At 43.9% G+C, this 21,763-nt stretch overlaps 2 long non-coding RNA genes across 2 annotated transcripts in view; one reads left to right on the forward strand and one right to left on the reverse strand.

Annotated features, from left to right (window-relative positions):
* The first annotated feature begins 4,249 nt into the window (after positions 1-4,249).
* Positions 4,250-21,763, forward strand: part of LOC309343197 — a 30,082-nt gene continuing 12,568 nt past the window's right edge. The window contains exons 1-2 of the long non-coding RNA XR_014157174.1: positions 4,250-4,318; positions 8,241-8,331. This is a non-coding gene — a long non-coding RNA (uncharacterized lncRNA). The remainder of the gene's footprint in view (positions 4,319-8,240; positions 8,332-21,763) is intronic.
* On the reverse strand, positions 7,873-9,240 carry LOC309343206. The gene is made up of 2 exons (XR_014157183.1): positions 8,383-9,240; positions 7,873-8,066 (listed from the first exon to the last, which is right to left on the reverse strand). It is a non-coding gene; the product is annotated as an uncharacterized lncRNA (long non-coding RNA).

Genomic DNA, 21,763 nt, shown 5'->3' on the forward strand with positions numbered 1-21,763 from the left:
ATTTACTTTAGGATCTAGGGAAATGGTTGGTTTTTTAAAATTACCTTTTTATTCAAAATTAAAACGAAACATATTATCTAGAAACATATCATCCTTATTTCCCCCTTTTTTCCTTCCTCCCTCCCTCCCCCTCCCTCCCCCCACAGAACCCACCGACCCCAACCCCGACTTCCCTCAGTTCCAGTCTTTGATTTCTCTAAAAATCCTGTTTTCTGCATGTTACATAGTTGTATAGATCTCAAACTATTTAAGTAATAATTATCAATAAAAAGTTTGCAAATGTTTATTCAAAACCAGCCAGAGAATCCAGTTCGCTTTGTTGCGTCTTCAAATACTTTGTAAAGGGTTCCCATTCATCTTTAAAGTCACTGTTATCCTTGTCCCGTAGCTTGTATGTCAGTTTTGCCAGTTCTGCATAGTCCATCAATTTTTCTTGCCATGATTCTTCAGTTGGGGTTTCTTCAGTCTTCCATCCTTGTGCTACTAAAACTCTTGTTTTTCAGCTTTTTTTGCAGATCTTTCCCTACAGTCCCTAATAAAAATGCTTCAGGTTTTTAAACAAATGTTAAATGGAACATTTTCTTCAATTTGTTATATATCATTTCCCAAATTTTTTTAATTACCTTACAATCCAGGATCTAGGGAAATGTTTAATGGATGGCAAACTGCCAGCTGGAAGAATGGATCGTGCCTCCAAGTTTTTACTTTGGGAAGGACCAAAGCTCAGAGGTAGAGCATCAGTGTTGCATGCAGAATGTCCTGAGTTCAATTCCCGGAATCTCCAGGCAGTCACTGCCAGTCAGAGTGGGTAGTTCTAGCTGGATGGGCCAATGGTCGAATTAAGTAAAGGCAGCTTCCTATGTTTCTAGGTACAACAATTAAATTTGGGGTGTGATCAAATGTTTGCTAACCACTGATAAGGAAAGTACATGTTTTCCACAAAGAAGGATTCCACACTTTGATGTGACAGTGCTGTATGTCACATGCATGTCGCATGTGACAGCCATCTTCAAATATGTCACATGGAAGATGGAGCAAGCTTGTTTTCTCCTGCTCTGGAGGGTTGGAGTCAAACCAATGGCTCCACGTTACAAGAAAGGAGATTCCGACTAAACATCGGGGAAAGCTTTCTAACAGTAAGAGCTGTTCAACAGAGGAATGGTCTCCCTCGGGAGGTTGTGGACTCTCCTTCCTTGGAGGTTGGGTGGCCATCTCTCATGGATGCCTTAGCTGAGATTCCTGCATTGCAGGGGGTTGGTCTAGATCAGTGTTTCCCAACCTTGGGCCTCCAGCTGTTTTTGAACTACAATTCCCATCATCCCTGACCACTGGTCTTGCTAGCTAGGGATGATGGGAGTTGTAGTCCAAAAACAGCTCGAGGCCCAAGGCTGGGAAACACTGGACTAGATGACTCTTGAAGTCCCTTGTAACTCTACAATTCTACGATTCTATGTAAATACACACATCTGTATGTAGTTCTCCAGTACTGCTAGACAGTGTTGAGTTTCTTATGGAGCCTGGCAGTCACAAGGCAGGCAGAGTCATGCAGCAAAACAAACAAAGCAATTCTGGCTCCATGACCTCTGTCAAGAGAATAAAACAGCCCTTGAGAATACAGAAGTAGGCTAGCCCCACTTGAGACCAAGGGTATTCACCATGCACGTGGCTTTATAACTCAACTTGGAGAGGATTTTTGACATATAGTTTCCCTAAACAACGACCACGGAGCCAGAAGTCAAAGGTTTATAGACTTTCCTTGAATCTCTTATAAACAAGTGTGAATTGATCCTGATGGGATTTCATTTTTGTTGTTGCTCTTTGAAAAAACTTCAAGGCAGGTATGAATGTTGTTTCTGGATCACAGCCCCTAGTCTGAGCATTTTGAATGCAAAGCATTCGTTCCCAAACTGTGTGACGGAGTATGTTGTGGTGCCGTAAGAGAGCATTTAGGGTGCCATGGAAAAGAAATACAGCGAGCCCCAAATGCTCACCCACAAAGGAGGTTGCCACTGTGTCTCTGCATGATGTACTGCTCTCGATTTTCTTCCTTCCAGTCTGGCTCTTTGGGGAGGCAGATTCATTCTGTCTCTCTGCATGGGTGCAGATGGATCATTCAGCCACTCCTGATGCAGATGTATGGCCTACTTTTGGCAAGGTATGTTGAATGGGTTACTGTTCTGAGCTGCCTCCTCCCAATCGAGAAACATATCTAGATCAATTACTCATACAGAGCAACAGGAAGTGGACTCCTCCTCTAAATGTGGCTCATTCATTTCCTGTTGGCTTTTGTTTATTTATGAACCATCTTGGTATTTCTCCTTGAAGTCAAAGGTGGCATACAAATATCAGTAACGATAATATATTTTTTAAAATAAATTATTCCACTATGTAAAGGCCCACTATTTCAGCAATGAGGGTGAAGTGTTTGGCTAATTCTGTTTCAGGAAAAAAAAAAGACCTGTGGTCCTCACTGGTAGTTTGGGAAATATAACAGAAATGGGGGGGGGGAGTCAGTTGGTCAGTTAAGTGGGCCTGCAGTTGGTCAGTCCAGTTCTTCAATAGCAAAAGCTCTCCGATTTTGTAACAGCAAAACTCCATACTCAAAACTCCATACTCTCGGCCAGGAGATATAGAAGTAGAATCAGTACCAACAGGCTAAAAAATAGCTTCTATCCGTGGGCTGTTAGGCTGTTGAACGAAAAATAACATAGCGAAATTGACTTGCGAGATTGAGTGGGGGGTTTTTGGGGCGGGGGAGGCTCGTTTAATTTCATTGTACACAGGTTGTACAATGACAATAAAGGTATTATTATTATTATTAAAAGAAACAGGCCCAAGCACAACACAGCAACAGTGGCAGCTGCACCAAGTGAGAGGCCAAGTTGACCAGCACATAGCTACTGGGACAAAGCTACTGGGAGACTTGAAAGTGCAACCATATTGATTTTGGACCTCTGTGTAATTCTTGTAAACGGAGCTCTCATCTCCAGAGAAGCTAAATTGAGAATAAGGAAGAGAATGAAGCTTGAAGAAGCTATGTAGCTTCATTGCGGAGGGAGTCAAACAGGGTTCAGATTTGTATACAAGGTAACTGGGAAAATGCGCTGTTCCCCTGGGTTATTTGGCCCATCCATTATTCACAGCTCAGCTTTAACTTGTGCTGCCTAAATGGAACACGTCAAAACATGAACAATCAGTCCATTGTGGGGAGGAGAAGGGAAGAGGGTGGCTCTGAGGACACTGTGGAGTTCTAAGAGTGTCTTCAGTCAATGGGCCCTGCAAGCAGCAAGCAACCACCTTCGCTGTATCTGTGCAGGCTCCATTTAGCCATTTGCCAGTAGATGGAGTAGTTAAATCATCTGTCTGTCATCCATCTCTTTTGATCTGTTTCTAAACGGCCAATCTCCACAGTTTGTAGGCACTGTTAAATTCTCACCTCCTGGCTTCAAAGTGCCTTGACAGCCACATCTTTCTTCTGCTGGGCGACGAGTTTTAGGTTTTATAGCGAACCTCTGTGAACCAAGAAAGAGGAAATAGTTCAAGGCTTCCCCGAAGGTGGAATGAGATGAAACAATGGCCTGGTGGCAGGCGGTGCTCACCCTTACTGCTGTGGTGGCAGAGGGGCGGGTGGGTAGAAGAAGGCAGAACAAATGAAAGGGGAAAGAACAGAGCCCACAACGTAATATCAGTTACTACTGTTAGAACTAACTTTTCAACAGGGAGCTGACTGCCCACTAACTCAAACCACATCATCCGTATATTTCCGACCAAAATACAAATAGAGTCCCATTGTGGCAAGACTGCAGACTTTTCCCACGAGATCAGGGATGGATAGGAAACCAGTGTAACTCTAGATGCTGCTGGACTACAACTCCCATCATCCTTGGCTATTGGCCAGGCTGTCCGAGGTTGAGTTGATGGTAGTTGAGGTCCCAACAATATTTTGTGGGCCACAGGCTGTAGGCCAGGGTTGCCCAAACTTGGGTCTCCAGCCTCTTTTTTTGGACTACAACTCCCATCATCCCTAGCTAGAACAGTGGTCAGAATTGATGGCAACTGTAGTCCCAAAACAGCTGGAGACCCAAAGGCTTACGCTATCCTACCTTGAACCTTGCAATCTCAATCCTTCTGAATGAGCCATCTGTTATCCACCCGAAAATGGCAGCTGCATGCCTTGCTCTTCCTGTTATCTCTGTGACATGTATCTGATGTCATAGCATCATGACAGCCTACCATTGTTAGGACACTGGCTACACCCTGACAACCTATGATGTGAGGGCACAGGAATGGAAAGAAATTTGGAGTATCACAAAACAAGGTAAATTGTACTAAACTTTACAGAGGAGAGAGAGAATAAGGCAAGTGGCCGCCATTTTTGGTGGCGGCTCCATGTTTCTGGCATTGTACTAATGCCAGTGTACTGAAAGAAGCAAAGATCACCATTGTCTAAGCAATGATTCTTCAATATCAGCTTTGTTGGACTGGTCATGTTGTTCGGATGCCTGATTATCATCTGCCAAAGCAACCACTCTATTTGGAACTTAAAAATGGAAAGCGTAATGCTGGCTGCCAACAAAAGAGGTCCAAAGACTCTCTCAAGGCAAATCTAAAATATGTAGTATAAACACAGACAACTGGGAAACACTGGCCTGCAAGCGCTCCAATTGGAGAACAGCCTTTACCATAGGTGTCATGGGTTTTGCAGATGCTCGAATTCAGGACAAAAGGGAGAAACACGCTAAGAGGAAGGCATGCTTGGCAAACCCTCACCATGATCAGCTCCTGCCCAGAAACCTATGTACCCACTGTGGAAGGATGTGTGGATCCAGAATTGGCCTCCAAAGTCACTTACTGCTTCACTTTTAAAACCGTGTTTATGGAAGACAATCTTACTCGGCTATGAGTGATCGCCATAGAAGACGATTGTAGTAGCCTTTGTTTCGCTTCTTGTATAGCCCCAAAACCTATGCCAATTTGTGGCAAAATGACTTGAATTAATACCTACCATCACCATATTAAAATGTTTAGAGAAAGGAATTTATGTAAACCATGGGAGGAGAGACTTGTGGACTACTTGACTACATCCCAGCATCCTTGGCCATTGGTCATACTGGCTGGAGCTGATGGGATTTGGAGTTCGACAACATATGGAGGGGGCACACGGTCCCTACACTGATGTAAAAACCCCCACAAAACCCAAATTTAAAAAAAATAAAACAAAGAGCCATGTCCCACATGCATAATATTTGGGTGGGTCTGAGTTTTCTGGCGACAAGAAATAATATGAGCATTTCTTTTGAAGTGCAAATTCCATTCCCTCCTCAATATAGGCTTGCCTCGGTGCAAGCATTACACTGAAGGTAAAAAAAAAAGAAAATGGACATTCTGTGCTTGTTAATGACTCTGAAATCAATCTGCAATGGCTGTTTCATCCGCAATTCGGCTGCAGTTTGAAATTTAAGAGAGAGAAAGGGAGTATACATCTGCTTGGCTGGAAGCAAAGTGCAATTCTACACTGAGGCAATATGCATATCAATGGACACTGGCCAGAAACCAGAGCTTTGTGGGTGAAAAAAAAAATCTATTTAACAGACAATAGAAAATCAGCCAGTCTGAAGGCATGTGTTGGCTGTTCCTGGGAAGAAGAAAAGACAGAGTCGTGTGTAGTGGGGAAAATAAGTGCTTTTAGAAGCCCACAAAGCGCAGGTAGAGATGAGAAGAAAAGGATCAAACGTTTCAAGGGATGGCTCACAATTGAAATGTGAACCCCAGGCAATTTTCAAACGCCCTCCAAATAAATCCCATCACTGGTATGTTGCACTTGTTGCCCTTATCCTAACGTTTTTTGTTTGAAGACAAACCTTTCAAGCTCAGATCTATGCTCTGCTCATTGCATCAAGCGACTGCTAAACAAAGCTGGCAAATGATCCCTCCCTCCATCTTTTCAAGCAGATTCAATGGCCTGGTGGCTTTTGATGCGTTTCCAGCAGAAGCGGGTGTTAAGCCACCTACGCATATTCCACAGCAGCTCCCACTTAGGTTGTGGCCATTATCATAGCATAGGATATGACCTCTCATATCCACTTCTCGTCCTCTGAGACTTCACTTACTAGCCAATAATTCCTGGTGGGGTAGGGGCAGGCTAATCTGTCAACTTTGGTTTCTCTCAGTTTTTCAGTTTTCCAATCTTGAGTTCAGTTCTGGACATTTACACATCAGTTTGCATTTAAAAGATAAATAAATACATCTTTACAAAAATGCATCACATTTTGTGTGTGCAAATTTCTCCCAATAAACACATCATTGTATGCAATTTTGCCTAATACACACATTTTTGCATATCTATTCCTCCACTGTATTGCATTTCCCGAATTTGAGTCTCCAGCCTTTTTTTGGACTACAACTCCCACCATCCCTAGCTAGCAGGAACAGTGGTCAGGGATGATGGGAATTGTAGTCCCCAAACAGCTGGAGACTCAAATTTGGGAAACCCTGCTCTAGGTGGTTACTGCTCAGGCTGCTGCTGCCCTCAAAGAGTTATGCTATCCGACATTGAACCTTGGAATCCCAGCCCGCAAAGCCACCTGCCTGAAGAGGGGCTGAACAGACTTAATAAACAAAAGTAGCTTTCAAAGTAAAGAGTTGTGAGACTTCTCCCAAATTTTCTGCATGTTGGCAACTTTTTGTATGGGAAGAACATTCCCTAATATAAGCTGGGAATGGTTCAGCTCGGACAAATCTCATTTCCTTGATCAGCTCAAGGAAAGTGATACGTTTGAGAATGTGCTGGTCCTATGTGTAAATGAAAACCTCAACTTTGTATCTATTGGCAGAGTTTTCTTCTAATCTTCTAGTTTTTATATTCCAGTTATTTAAAGGGAAAGTTCTCAGGCGAGTTTATAAATGGCTCAGTTAAGTAAACAAGTGCATCATATATGCCTTCTTGATGTTGACCAGCCTTCATCAGTCTGGGGTCCTCCAGATGTGTTGAATTCCAGCTCCCAACCACTTTGGCCAGCATAGTTTGCTGGTTGGGATTAATGGGAGTTGTAGCCCAAACTTTCAGGACACCATCTCCAAATGCTTGGTACAGCTTTAAATGCTTCCCAAGTATTTGGCTCACTATGTACCAGGCAATTAAGTATCTCTAATATATGAAACTGCAAATCTGCCCAGGGATAGGGGAAGGGATTTATGAACAACATTTTTCTGGCTGCTTCCCAGCGAAGGATATGCATAATACTGAGTGGTATCATTTAACAGAGAGAAGAAGAGAGGAAATCTTCACATTCTTTACCCATCCCTCCTTGCCCCATATATTTAAAAAATACGACCGTACATGCATTTCCTCTCACTCAACAGTTTATATGTGAGCCTCTCTCCAATGTTTTTATTTTAACATTAGAGGCGCCACAATTTTCACATCCCCCAGTCATCCAAAAGCCCTGTTTAAATGACACTACTTATTGTTCATATGATCCCAATATGGACCTGCTGTATTTTTTCCCTCAATAGTTTTCACCAGGGTACCATTAATTGTTACAAAATGTGGTTTGCTTAATGTACTGACATTAAACAAAGCCAGATGTAGCTAAGGAGTGAAATATCCAGATGAAATTATGATTTAACGGAGAAACTATGTGTGGATTAAGGTATACGAGTGCATGTGTGTGTAGCTGACAACCATTGGAAGATGCAATCCATAGCCCCATCTGTCTATACAAACCAATTCTCTTTATTCTTTTATTGCTGGGATGGTTTTAATATTGTATTCATCTTATACATGTATTGGGAATGGCCTTGGGAGGCCCTCGCAGGGCAGAAAGGTGTTACATAAATGTATAAATAAGATCAATAAAATAAATTTGCCAGTCATTGTCAGATGGTTTTATTTGATGCCAAATCAGTCTTGTGATATGTTTCAGAGTGACTTAAATGCCCATTTACAGAAATTGAGATGTCTCCTTCCAAAGATAGTCCGAGGGTTTTGCAGAAACAAAGAAGGCCTATAACTGGTCCATTCAAGCATGTTACCCCATTGTCCAGAAGAGAAACAGAGTACACCTCTGGGGAGAGAAGAATCAATCAATTTCTGTCACATATGTTCATTCTATCCCATTTTCATTGTCTTTTTTTTTTAAAAAAAAGTCTGCATAAAGGTTCACATTCAAATATGAATTTGAAATGTGCTTTTTCTCAAAATATACATTTTAAAAAATACTTTGATTTATTTATGTTAGCCAAATATTAAACATCTGGGAAGTGTGCAAGTTGGTGGACAACTCAGCCATACGCAGCTAAGCGATACAAACCCAGGAGGTGTGGAATCAGGTCAGTCCATTTCAGAATTTGCAAAGAGTGAATTCCTTAAGCATCCCTCACCTTCCTCTGGCACGCTGGGTTCTCCCTTCAGACATGCACTGCCCGTCACATCTTTTGCATCCTGTTAGTATCTCCCGTTTCCAGGCTTTCTTCATAATTGCCTTCCTCATCTGGAAGATGAGGTTGATGATATATCTGTCTCTTAATGGAGTGAAGGTGGCCTTCTCATTAGGGAAGATTAACTCATAGGTCATATTATGTTAAATTGATTAAAGGAGGTGCTGGCTGCGTGTATAATAATATCGCAGTAATAAGAGTTCAGGAAAGGAAGCTTTCCTGTGTCTGCCCAATTCCAATGTGATATTTCTGCCTCTCTCTCATGCATACACTGCTGCCTTTGAGGGGCTAAAACAAAGAATCTCTTGTTAAGTGTGCACAGAAAGGCGGGGATCCATCTTGAAATGTTAGTACTTCCTGCAGATTTGGTCCCATTCACGATAGTGAGTGTCACTACACATGCTGTTTCAGCACTTATGATGGGACAGATCCCAAGTCTCTGGAGCCTTGAGGAGATGATCAAACCGAGCAGAATGTCAGGATGACAAGTTAGAGCCAAAGGACCATTCTGTTTCTTTGAGAGCATTTTGCTCTCACCTGTGACTCCCCATCCACCAGGCTGCATCAGTGGGTTATCCAACAGTGCCAGCTCTAGGCCCCTTAGCCATAGTCCATTGATGGGCTCTGCCCCCTAACCCATGCAGCTCTACTTCTTTGTCTGCCTGGCTCTGTCTCCTGAATTCACCAACCTTCACCCACTGCTACAGGGTCTGAGCCTCAGTCAACAGAGCAAGACCAATACCACTGCTTATACAGTCGTACCTTGGAAGTTGAACAGAATCCGTCCCAGAAGTCCGTTTGGCTTCCCGAATATTTGGAAACCAAAGTGCTGCTTCTGATTGGCTGCAGGAAGCTCCTGCAGGCAATTGGAAGCCGTGGACGTTTGGGTTCCAAAGAATGTTTGCAAACCAGAACACTTACTTCTGTGTTTGCGGCGTTCAGGAGCCAAAACGTCCAAGTACCAAAGCATCCGGGATCCAAGGTATGACTATGTTGACGCAATGGGGGTCTCTAGTGAGTGTGTATGTTTCAGGTTTTCTTTCAAAGGTAGGGTTTCCCATAAAAAGAAGGCCTGGTTCCCCAAGGGATCATAGAATTGCCGAGTTAGAAGCAACCCTGAGGGACATCTAGTGCAATTCCCTGCAATGCAGGAATCTCAGCTTGATCATACATGATAGGTGGCCATCCTACCTCTTCTTAAAAACCTTCAGTGAAGGAGAGTCTACCACCTTCTGCGCGAGTTGGTTCCACAGTCAAACAGCGCTTACTGTCAGTACAGTGGTACCTCGGGTTAAGTACTTAATTCATTCCAGAGGTCTGTCCTTAACCTGAAACTGTTCTTAACCTGAAGCACCACTTTAGCAAATGGGGCCTCCTGCTGCCGCCACACCGCCGGAGCACAATTTCTCTTATCATCCCGAATCAAAGTTCTTAACTATTTCTGGGTTAGCAGAGTCTGTAACCTGAAGCATATGTAACTTGAAGCGTATGTAACCTGAGGTACCACCGTACATTATTCCTGATGTTTCGTCGGAATCTCCTTGCTTTGGGATTGTGAAACATTGGATGAGGGAAAGATTTCTGGCTGTTTCAGTAGACTTCTTCCAGGACTTAAAGCTACGGAAGAATGAGGTGGGAAGGAGGAGGTTCCTGCTTCACTTCTCACCTCAGTGCCTCACAGGAAGCCTGAACCTCTGAGAGGGCCCAAGCAGTAGGATGATGGCCTCCTTGATCTGATAAAAAAGTCCATCATTGTCCAGTAATGTGTCCTCATAGTGGCCAAATTGATACCTATGGTGAGCCCACAAGCAGGGTCTGGGTGAAACAGCACTCTGCCCGGTTGCCTTCCCAGCAACTGGTATTGAGAGGCATAATGCCTCAGAGAGTGGAGGGAGAACACAGCCATTGTGGTTAGTGGCCACAGATAGGCTTATTCTCCATGAATATGTCTAACCCCCTTCTAAAGCCATCCACATCGTTGAACATCACTACATCCTGGAGGAGCAAATCCCATAGTTTATGTGTTGTGTGGAGCAGCACCTCATTGTGTGCCCCCTTTAAAGGTGTGCAATGGTCCTTAACTCATTGTGGGTGCTTCTACTTCTCTTGTCGATCACAAACTCCTGGACTACCGCCTTGCCGACGTGGCGATCCAGGGCACAGTCCTTCAGTGGCTGCGCTCGTTTCTCTCTGGTCAGGGACAGAGGGTGGCGCTTGGGGGCGAATTGTCATCGCGCCACTCCTTGGTGTGTGGAGTGCCTCAGGGTGCAATACTCTGCCCGATGCTTTTCAACATCTTTATGCGCCCCCTCGCCCAGCTTGTTCGGAGTTTTGGGCTGGGTTGCCATCAGTATGCTGATGACTCCCAACTCTATCTGTTGATGGATGGCCATCCTGACTCGGCCCCAGACACGCTGATCAGATGTTTGGAAGCTGTGGCTGGATGGTTATGTGGGAGCCGGTTGAAGCTAAATCCTTCGAAAACAGAGGTCCTGTGGCTGGGACGGGACGATATGGGATTGGGGGGCAACTCCCATCTCTTGCGGGGGCGCAATTAGTGCCAGCACCGTCCGTTAAGAGTTTGGGTGTAATCTTCGACACCTCCCTTTCCATGGAGGTGCACATTGCAGCTATAACAAAGGCGGCATTTTTTCATCTCCGCCAAGCTAAGCAGTTGGCTCCTTACCTCTCTCGCCCTGACCTAGCCACTGTGATCCACACGATGGTCACCTCCAGACTGGATTATTGTAACTTGTTCTACGTGGGGCTGCCCTTGAGTCTGACTCAGAAACTCCAGCGGGTACAGAATGCCGCAGCGAGACTCCTTACGGGGTCCTCGCTGAAGAGATCACATTCACCCGGTGCTATACCAGCTGCATGGCTCCCGGTGGAGTACAGGATCAGGTTTAAGGTGCTGGTTTTAACCTTTAAAGCCTATACGGCCTAGGACCCTTGTACCTATGGGACTGCCTCTCCTGGTATGTCCCACAGAGAAACTTACGGTCTTCAAATAAAAACATCTTGAAGGTCCCAGGCCACAGAGAGGTTAGGCTGGCCTCAACTAGAGCCAGGGCTTTTTCGGCTGTGGCTCCGATCTGGTGAAACACTGTGTCACAAGAGACTAGGGCCCTGCAGGACTTGACATCTTTCCGCAGGGCCTGCAAGACAGAGCTGTTCCACCAGGTCTTTGGCCAGGGCACAGCCTGACTCCCTCCTTTGGCAATCTTTGCAGAGCTCTGTCCCAATGGTTGCCATTGGTTTGATTTGAATTAATTTTATAATGAATGATTTTAGAGTGTTGTGTTGTGTTGTGTTGTACTGTTGTACTGTTTTATTGTTGTTAGCCACCCTGAGCCCGACTTTGGCTGGGGAGGGTGGGATATAAATAAAATTTATTATTATTATTATTATTATTATTATTATTATTATTATTATTATGTCAAAATGCCAAACGGTGGCATTGGACTGAAAGATCATTTCAGATCTGGGAGTGATGCAAAGGCCCCAGAAGAGTATGATGATGCGTCAGCATCCTATTGGCTCCCAGAGCAGAGCAAGGAGCAGGAAAGGGAAGAATAGTTGGCAAAACCAGAAAGATGCATTTGTTCCAGCAGTCAGGCTGCCTAGCAAACCTCTCCCCCGTCTCCTCTCTGTCTTCTCCGGGCTCTTTCTCCTATCCGACAGCCTATTTCTCTTCTCATTACGCCATTCCTGTTCTCCCCCGTGATTAAGTGCACCTTCTTCCTAACCGAGGAAAGCAGTTGCTGCTTGGCTTCTGGAGACATAAATAAACAAAAAAGGTCAGAGACGCAATCCCTGGTGGAAGCAGACAAGGACTGAGACATCCTGATAAACTTTGGCTGTAGAGTTGCAAAGATGGCAATGAATTAAAGGGGATAAAAACACAACCCAATTATGTATGCAGATGGGGAGGGAGTCTGGAAGTAACTGAACACATCATTTAAAGGAAATAAAAAGGGGGGAGAAACTAGCAACTGATTTAAATGTCTCGGATCCCTGCTGAGACTCATTTCCTAAACCAGGATATGTAGTCTGCCATTCCGTCTGGGTTTTTTCCTCCCAATTTCCTTGGCTTTTTTTCCAATGGCTGGCTTTGTATATGTGGGGGGGGGGGAGGGGGAGGGGATTGTATCAATTTATGTTTTACTTATTGTTTAGAATCCATGATGTCATACTCTGAGATCCCTTGGAATCGAATACACCCAGATTTCTGAATTTCAGAGCATTCCACCAACATTTTTATTTCACCCCAGCCCCCCACTGCCAGCCCCGCATACAAGTTTGTGATGAGCAGTTCAATTCAAAGAGCTCCTTGACTTCACAGCTTTCAACTTTCTTGCTCGGAAGTAAAATCCTCTAGAAAAATTGCTCTCCGGCAAAATGGAAAAAGTAGCAGTGCATTTTCTCTGAACCAGGGAAAGTTGTAGGCAGGTAGAAACCAGATTTCGTTGCCAGCAGAAATGTAAGGACCATCCCCATGTTCAGTAGCAGGTCCAGGTTAGGTCCAGGTTGCCACTTCTCTGTTGCAAAGTGCACATGGAGGTGAGATCTAACCCAAGGATATGATCACTTGTTTGGTTTAAGGAAGCGTAAACAGACATGTGGGACACATCTCTCATGTGGGTGAGCGGGTGGCTCTGTGGGTTAAACCACAGAGCCTAGGACTTGCCAATCAGAAGGTTGGCGGTTTGAATCCCCGCAACGGGGTGAGCTCCCGTTGTTTGGTCCCTGCTCCTGTCAACTTAGCAGTTTGAAAGGACATCAAAGTGCAAGTAGATAAATAGGTACCGCTCTGGCGGGAAGGTAAACGGCATTTCCGTGCGCTGCTCTGGTTCACCGGAAGCGGCTTAGTCCTGCTGGCCACATGACCCGGAAGCTGTACTCTGGCTCCCTCAACCAATAAAGCAAGATCAGCACCGCAACCCCAGAGTCGGTCACGACTGGACCTAGTGGTCAGGGGTCCCTTTACCTTTACCTTTAAACAGACATGTAATTTCAACACACAATTTTAACATGTAATTTCATTATGTGTATTAGTTTTAAAACTACTGATATTATTTATAATCATTACGTTTTATATGCCAATTTGTTTTAAACTTTTGATTTTATCAGTATTTCAATTATCTATTTTATCTATATTTTATATACATTTTAAATCTGTATCTCACCTGTATTTTTAATAATATTTTTATGTAAACCAATTTGACAGTTAAGCGATCTATAAATCCATTGGGCAAGCTGAAACAGACAGGACTATTGGAAGCGTTGAATTCCTCCCTGAGTGTTGAAAATTGTAGTATTCTGAATTGTTTGTGCACAGCTTGTGTTGAGTTGGATTCTTTAAAATTGGTGGGTCAGAAGAAGTATTGGTACTCACTTTGGGGAGTTTCCATGATGCTCTGATCATGCCTCCTTCATTACTCACTGTCCCACTGATATGAAATGATGTGATCAATGGAAGTCGTGCCTCCTGTTTGAAAGGAAGCTTACCCAGGTGAGAAGAAGAGGCCCAGAAGATGGAAGGACAAGTAACTCTGTCACATTTCTGCATTGGATTGAATCATCTAAGAAAGGCTGCACTTCACTTTTGACTCTTGAAGGTGTCTGCCCATCCATTTATGGGTGAGAGTCACCACCTCCCCAGTCTTCACTAATCCCATAGACCCATCAGCAATAATTCATCCTTGGCTGCTAGATTCTATACATGGCTTTAGCCAGAAGAGACCCAAAGAACAAGGCATGAAAGGTTAATAGAAGGCAGAAAGCTTCCTTGAGTAATCACAAAGGAAAGCCAAGCAGCACTCGAGGCAGATGCTCGTTCAGAAGTGACACTGAACCCCCTCTGGAAGACTCGGCACTGTATCATGCAAAACAAAACACCCTTAATTTAGGATTTAATAGCTCCGAATCTCTGGTGGGTTGAGAGAGGGATATTAATTCTGCCACAATATTGGATTAGAGTGGAGGCAATGGAAATTTGTCTTACCTGTTGTATTGATTTAACTCGAGCAGATAATGGCCTGACATGAAACAGTGGAAATGAAAAGGAATCCGCCTAAGCCTGCAATCCCAGTGCGATTCAGAGGATGTTGCAGCAGGGCTACCTGCAAGTCGGGGCTGGCTGCCGCATTACGGAGAAGTGTTGCCGGTGCTTCTGCAAGGCTGCGCCGGTAAGCTTTCCAATGAGAAGGCTACATGCATAATTACAGGGATTGGCAGTAGGAGCAGAGTGGCTTCTGTTCTGGCTAAGGTAAAGGACCATAAGCTAGAACAGAAGCCACTCTGCTTCATGTAAGAGTTGGACTCTTTCAGCGAAGTCCCTCTGTCATGCTACGTTATCTTGTAGTGGCAGGTTTTACAGCGTGACCTCCCAGCAGCAACACTGCCCCTCCCTGGGAGATGACGATTTGGGGAAGGGGAAGGACCTACATTGTCCTTCTCTCGAACAAACATTACTTTTAGAATCATACATTTGGAAGGGACCTCCAAGGCCAGCAAGATGAACCCTCTGCTCACGGGTGCCAACATGAATAAAATATGGCACATAATTGATCACATGACAAGGTGCATGCACACCATTTAAATGGCAAGGCCCATCAACTTAGGGGGCAGCCCCCTCAAATATTTTATTGGGGAGGTTGAAGGTCCCGTGGCCCCTAGGAGTTGGCTCCTATGCCTCTGCTGTTGAAAGAACTCACCAGTACGGCAGGCATGAGAGAGGGGGGTCAACCAGCCTACCCAAAAAACCTCTAATGCAGGGGGGTCTGCCACCTTTTGTGATAGTCCTGCTTCTTTGTCTCCTCCTGTTCCCAAATCCCTCCTGTTATGTATTCAGACTGGCTGCAGTTCTCACTCTGGGCCACCAGTATGCAAATGAAAGATTGAGAGTTGCTTTCACCGATTGGGTAGTTAGTTGGAATTTGTTACTGTTACAAGTTATTGAGCATTATATAAGGCAGCCAGCTTCACTGTTGTTCAGAGAGACTTAGAGCACTGCTAACTGCTGTAATAAAGAGCTGTTGCTTAAAAGAGCTGTGTCTGTTGCCCATCTTTCCCACTATACAACACCTCCCATCACAGGACACCTCGCAAAAGAAGTCCTTGCCCAGCTTCAGCCCTTTGGAGCACTGCTGAAAAGTGCCATATAAATGTCATTCTCATGGAAATGCATTGTTTTCCTTGACCCACACCGTTCAATGACTTCTGTTCCTACCAGTTTTACAAGGTGATCTCACATCTACTGCTGAGCATGGTCTTTAAAAGGCTACCTCAATTTTAACTGGAGGTCACCTCTTTCCAAAATTCCATGGAGCAAGAGGTGCAGGGGATAAGCAGCGGTTGGCATCATGATTTTCCAGCAGTTTCATAGGGTACAAAAGTATGCCATGTGCACTGCAAAATCCACACCATCTGTTACAGGGTTAGCCATTTGGACTGAAGCTCAGCAGGGAAAATTATACCATATGAGTGAATCGGGGCCACTGCTTCCTCGTTATTGATTTGATATATGGGTATTTATTTGTTTACTGCCTATGTATCCCACCTAAGAACATCATAAGAGCCTGATGGATCAGACCAGCGGCCCATCTACCATCCTGTTCTCACACTGCCTAACCAGATGCTTGTGGAAAACCCTCAAGAAGGATTCGAACACAAGAGCCCTCTCTCCACCTGTGGTTTCTGGCAACTAGTATTCAGAAGTGTTGCAGCCTCCAGCTTTGGAGACAGAGCATAGCCATCACCCTCCAAAGAGCTCAAGGTGGTTCTGTTCCTCTCCTTTTTTTAACCTCAAAACAATTCTGTCAGGTAGGTTAGGCTGAGAGACTGTGACTGGCCCAAGGTCACCCAGTGAGTTCTGTGGTTCATATGGGAGAGAGCAGTCCTTCCTAGTTACGAGCAAAAAAAGACAATTAAAGACTTCATTGTCCATTATCAAGAGCTGGACTAGTCAAAAACCTAGAGAGAGGACCCTGTTTTGTATAGCCAAAGAGCATCCACACTACAGAATCCAACACAGAATTTGGAATTGCGAAAATGGGGGCAATGTTGGTTGGGGTTTTGTTTTTTTTAAGGACTGTGTTTTTAGGCCTTATAGAGAGATATTTGAACATGATTAGGTGGTCTTGGTGAAACTAGGTAGCCAGTGCAGCTGTGACATATGAGTTACAACCAGGATGACCTGGCAAAATTCATTACTTGAAGTGGAGATTCAATTTCACAGTGGCTTTGATAAGAGGGGCTCCTGTACTCATGCGTCAAAGTCAATAAGACTTTTGTATTGGGTAAGAGAGTCTCATGGGCAACAGTGTTCGGGTCCTCGATTCCATCATCTCCTGTCTCTTTGTCAGATACTGTTCTGCTAAAAAGGCCAATCAGGAAAAGTTCTGCCAGTCTGCTCTAATAGGTTTTTTCCCTCTGATCTAACCTGACACCTTTGATGACAAGAAGGTGAACTGTGAAATGTCTTGAGAGTGCGATGGGATTATACTTCCTCCCACCAATCAAGCCAAAAATCTCCCTCCCCTTTGATGCTCTGATGTAGACTTGCCTGCTTTAATTCACATCTCTGAACCATAGGGAAATGATCCATGGCACAACTAGGTCACGACAGGCACAAGAAGAAATATGAGTGTGCCTGTGGAACTCTGCCAAAGCTGGAACTATTCATTTTGGGTCTGAGCTTTAGAGATGTTCAGCGCTGGATGAGAGATGCAGGTGCTCTCTGACTTGTATGATCATATACAGGCCGGCGTGGAAAGCCAGCGTGGTATAACCCTGGGAGACCAGGGTTCAAGCTATGAAGCTCACCATGAGCCACTTTCTCAGCCTAGCATAACTCACAGAATTGTTGCAATGATAATTAAGGAGGGGGAGAACCATGTATACTATACTACCTTGTGTTCTGTGAAAGAAAGTGGGGTATATATATTTATATACCAATATCCATATATATGTATTTAAAACTCAATAGTATTTTTTCCTTTTGTGGGCAAACAAATTGGGCTTGCAGAGGAAAACCTCCCAGTGGATTATGTCTCCAAACCAATTAGCATTAAGCTCATAGAGATGAGTGTGTGTGTGTGTGTGTGTGTGTGTGTGTACACACACACACACACACACACACACACACAAAAACAACAGATATGTTGCAAACTTAAATGTTTCAGCTGATTGCCAGCCTTTTAACAAACTGATCTAATCTATCACCTCTTTTTATAAAGGAAAATATATTTATTCTGCTTTTCCACCCACTGGGACCTCCATGCAACTAACAACAATATAAACAAGCCAACACAATTAATAAATCATGTCCCTAAAGGCAGATAGATTATTTATATCTTTCTCACTGTTAGGAGATTCTGAATGTGCACCCTTGCTTTGTAAATTTAAAACAAGGTATTAGGCCATGGGGATTCTAATAACCAACAAAATAACCTACAGACCTCAAGACTGAAGTCAAACCATCCTTGGTAGAAAAGGCAAACACCACTCACTCCTCTTGTCAAATATCCAAGTGAAATAGAAACATCTCCATAAATCTTTTTAAAGTGCTGACAATAAGGCTGACCTGGGAAATTTTCTGAAACAGAAACATGGGAAGGGCCATTCTGTCCCACTGTGTCCCCATTTCACCACCTCCTTTTTTTGTTTTGTTTTTCAGGTCCACAATAACTGCCCAAAACCCCATTGCTTTAATTCAGGATTTGCAGTCTCATAACTAGTGTTGCTTGGGAATTCTAAGAAAAGTTTGGTCTGCCATCTTCATACAAAATGGTGCCCAGTTGCATCCAAACAAACAGGAAAACCTGTTCCTTGATGTCAGGAATCTTCATGCAAAACACATAGCGAACAAACAACTTTCCAGAACAGTGGCTATATCCTAATCAGTAGTTGTGTGTATGTGGTGCTCTTTCAGGAATTAAAAAACACACCTACCCTACAAATATTATTGCATTTCTCCTCCTGTTTCAGGGGCTTTCTTCCAGAGAGGGGAGCACTTTCTTGAGGAATGCATTACATATATACTGGAGAAATCCATCTGGTTGTGAATTCTCCTCTTGTATCAAACCAAGCGCATGCGTGCAGGGAGATTAAAACATAGCTGTATTTTGGTCTAGGCAACATATTCTCTTTCCATTTGGAAGAACAACAAAGCCAACTGTCAGCTGTGCAAATAATAGGACATTTATTTTTGCAGCAATAAACATCCGAGAAGTTCTATCCAAGCCACCCAAACAATATTACAATTCAGTGCAAAAATAAGCATCCCACAGCCCTTTTCGGGAGAAAGGAAAATATGCTGATACATCGGCTCGAGGGGGGAATTTAGACGGCTGCTTCCCTTTCCATCCACCATGGGCAGATCCCAGGAACAGGGATGTCTCAAGAGATCTGGTGTCAGGTACCAGCACCTGAGAGAACAGAACACAGATTTCCTCCCACCCCTTGTCCAGAGAACACATCTCCCCTGTCTAAACTCCCTTGCCAATTGAGATCCCTGGATGGGACCTCCATGCACCACATTTATGCTCACACAGATAGTGCCTTCTTCTTTTGACCACTCCTTGTGCCTCCCTAGCTGTCCCTCTAGAAGACCCCTGTCTGGGGGAAACTTGCTGGAAAGCCAACATATGCAAACCATATGCAAACAACAGTCTATATTTCAGCCAATGGCAGACAGAAGTGGAGGTTGGGCTTCTTAGCAGCAACACCAAGGCTCAGGAATGAGTGACCAGAGGCGGCATAACGTCACTATGATGTATGTGGCCCCTCTGTTTTGCCATACCATCACAAGTCGAAGGATGGATTCAAAGATTCTTAGCTGCATTCTGGGATCTTTATGTGTTCATTGTTTCTTGTGGTTAGATTTTTTTTTTAAAAAAAAGATTTCCACACTCTAATCGTGACAGTTTTTTTTAGAAAAATAAATAAATTATAAGCTGCCTTCAGCTTGTGGGGAGATAGCTAAATATTAAAAGTAAACAAATCAGTATTTTGTGCTATGCAGATAATGATAGATTCTCATTTCCTTAACTCATTGGATATTTATCAGGCTTTCATTGGTTCTCAGTCTCCAGGTCCTGTTTCTGATTGGCTGGGAGGACAGAATTGCTTTTTCAGCCCAAAGGGAACCGCCCAGGCATGAGTATTCTGTTATCAGTCAATAACCAGTAAGTAAATGGAGACCACATATCAAGGAGCTGAAAACATCTCTGGAAAGCCTGGACCATGGATGGAAGACTTCACTGGAGACCACATTCCAGTGAAGTCTTCCATCCATACCCCCAGACTTTCCAGAGACCTTTTCAGCTCATTAGGTTCTTTTTGTTGTTGTTTTGGCTTTTATGCTTTTACATGGATACTGAGCCCAACTCAAAGGCATGGATAGTGGTTATTGTCTTCCATCCAACATACCAGTCTCAATGACCTCATGCAGGTGAGCTGTTCCCAGTTGGCAATTGGTGGAACTCAGCCCACTGTGAGAAAGATGGAGGAAAGCAGGGAATGTGGTAAACTGAAACCAGGAGCAAAGAGGGAGCTTCCTATCAGAAACACCCAAAATGGATTTAGGAGGTGGAGTGAGATAATTGTGTGGGGATTCGGTCTCTTGATTGTTTGCTACATTTGTATACCATGCTTCTTGTGATACAGCAGGGGTGGAGAACCTCAAGCCCCAGGGGTCAAATGGCCCTCTTTGGTCCTTGGGGGTCTCCCCAGGCAACCCCCATCACTAGCATTGCTTCACAACCTCCTTGAGTGTTTCTACTTGTGTCCTTGAACTCTGACAATTACTCTTGCCTGCCTGGGGGGGGGACACAGAGGGGAGTGTGTGAATGTCTGTAGAGATTAGCCTACCATGCAAAGCACATTCTATATACCATACAGCACATCCATTGCTCTGTCTGCTTTTTCCTTTGGCCCCATTCATCACTAGGAAGTTTGCCCAGAAAGTTTTCCCACCTCATCTATAGAAAATTGTTTCTGTAGAGGACCTGTTGCTTGTCCAGTGAAAGGAGTAAATCTTCCAGAGCTTTGGGCTCCCCAAAAGGATAAGAATAAATAACCGTGAGCTACAACTGCTGAGCAATAGCGATAAAGTGCCTGCTTAGGGGGTCAAGCCCTTAATCTGAGCAGAAAACGGATAGTACAGTTGCAATAGGGGTGCATGGAAATATAAATTGGTGGTCTTGGGGTGTGCGAGTTTCTGTATGCATAACCTGAAATAATGAGCATTTTTACATGTTTCTTTTTCATAGAATCATAGAATGGTAGAGTTGGAAGGGACCACGAGGTTCGTCTAGTTGAACCCCTGCAACCTAGGAATATTTTGCCCAACATGGGGCTTGAACCCACAATTCTGCTATTAAGAGTCTCATGCTCCATCGACGATTTTTAACTATCTCTAGGACTTGAGAGCAGGGGAAGGAAGTTTCCATACAGATTTGGAATTTGGGCATGTTGAAATCAGGGTATCCAAATTCCTGATACCCTTCAGTTTGAGGAATTCAACAGGGGGAACGTACGTGAAATTTCAGTTTGGCTCTTCTGCCCCTCACTTCCAAGATGCTTCTCCTTCCGCAGCATTGGGAGGATGAAAAAGGCTGTTTGCTTCCATGCTGGAAAAGCAGGCTCTCAAAACCTGGTCTCTTGAGCCAGCATCCCAGAAGCTGTGCCTGTTCCCTCCCAATAAACCTTCCACAATAAACTGTGTGGGATTGGCTTTCAATTATGTAAGCATCGCCAGCCAAGTCAGCTTGCAGATAAATTATTTATGCCAAGTCGCTGAATGCACGGCTGCATGAACAATGTGTTCGCATTAATAAACCCAACTGCAAACTCAAAACAGATCTGAGGCAGGAAAATTGAAGCAGAAAACCCCACATACCACTAGATATAATGCCATCAAATTTCAATGGCATTGCCTTTCTGCTTATTGCATTTTTTCACATTAGTCTCCAGTGTGCTAAAATAAGGACTCAAATAAAAGGCCTTATCTTTTATTTGGTTTACAAGGGTTATGCAGAGCACAGCAGTGGCTGTCTTCAACCAAATGCCCTCCAGATGTTTTGAACTACAACTCCCATCAACCCTAGCTATTCTGGCTAGGGCTGATGGGGGTTGTAGTCCAAAATAACTGGATTATTTTATTTTAATTTATTATTTATATGCTGCCCCATTATTATTTATATGTTGCCCCAGCCACTCTGGGTGGCTCTCAAAAAAAAACCACAATAACATATCAAACATTATTCAGATGTCTTATAAAAGTCAAATAGTTGTTTATTTCTGTTTGGCTAAGACT

The sequence above is a fragment of the Podarcis erhardii genome (genome assembly GCF_964252035.2).
Source record: "Podarcis erhardii genome assembly, chromosome: 5".
NCBI classification, from domain to species: Eukaryota; Metazoa; Chordata; class Lepidosauria; order Squamata; family Lacertidae; genus Podarcis; species Podarcis erhardii.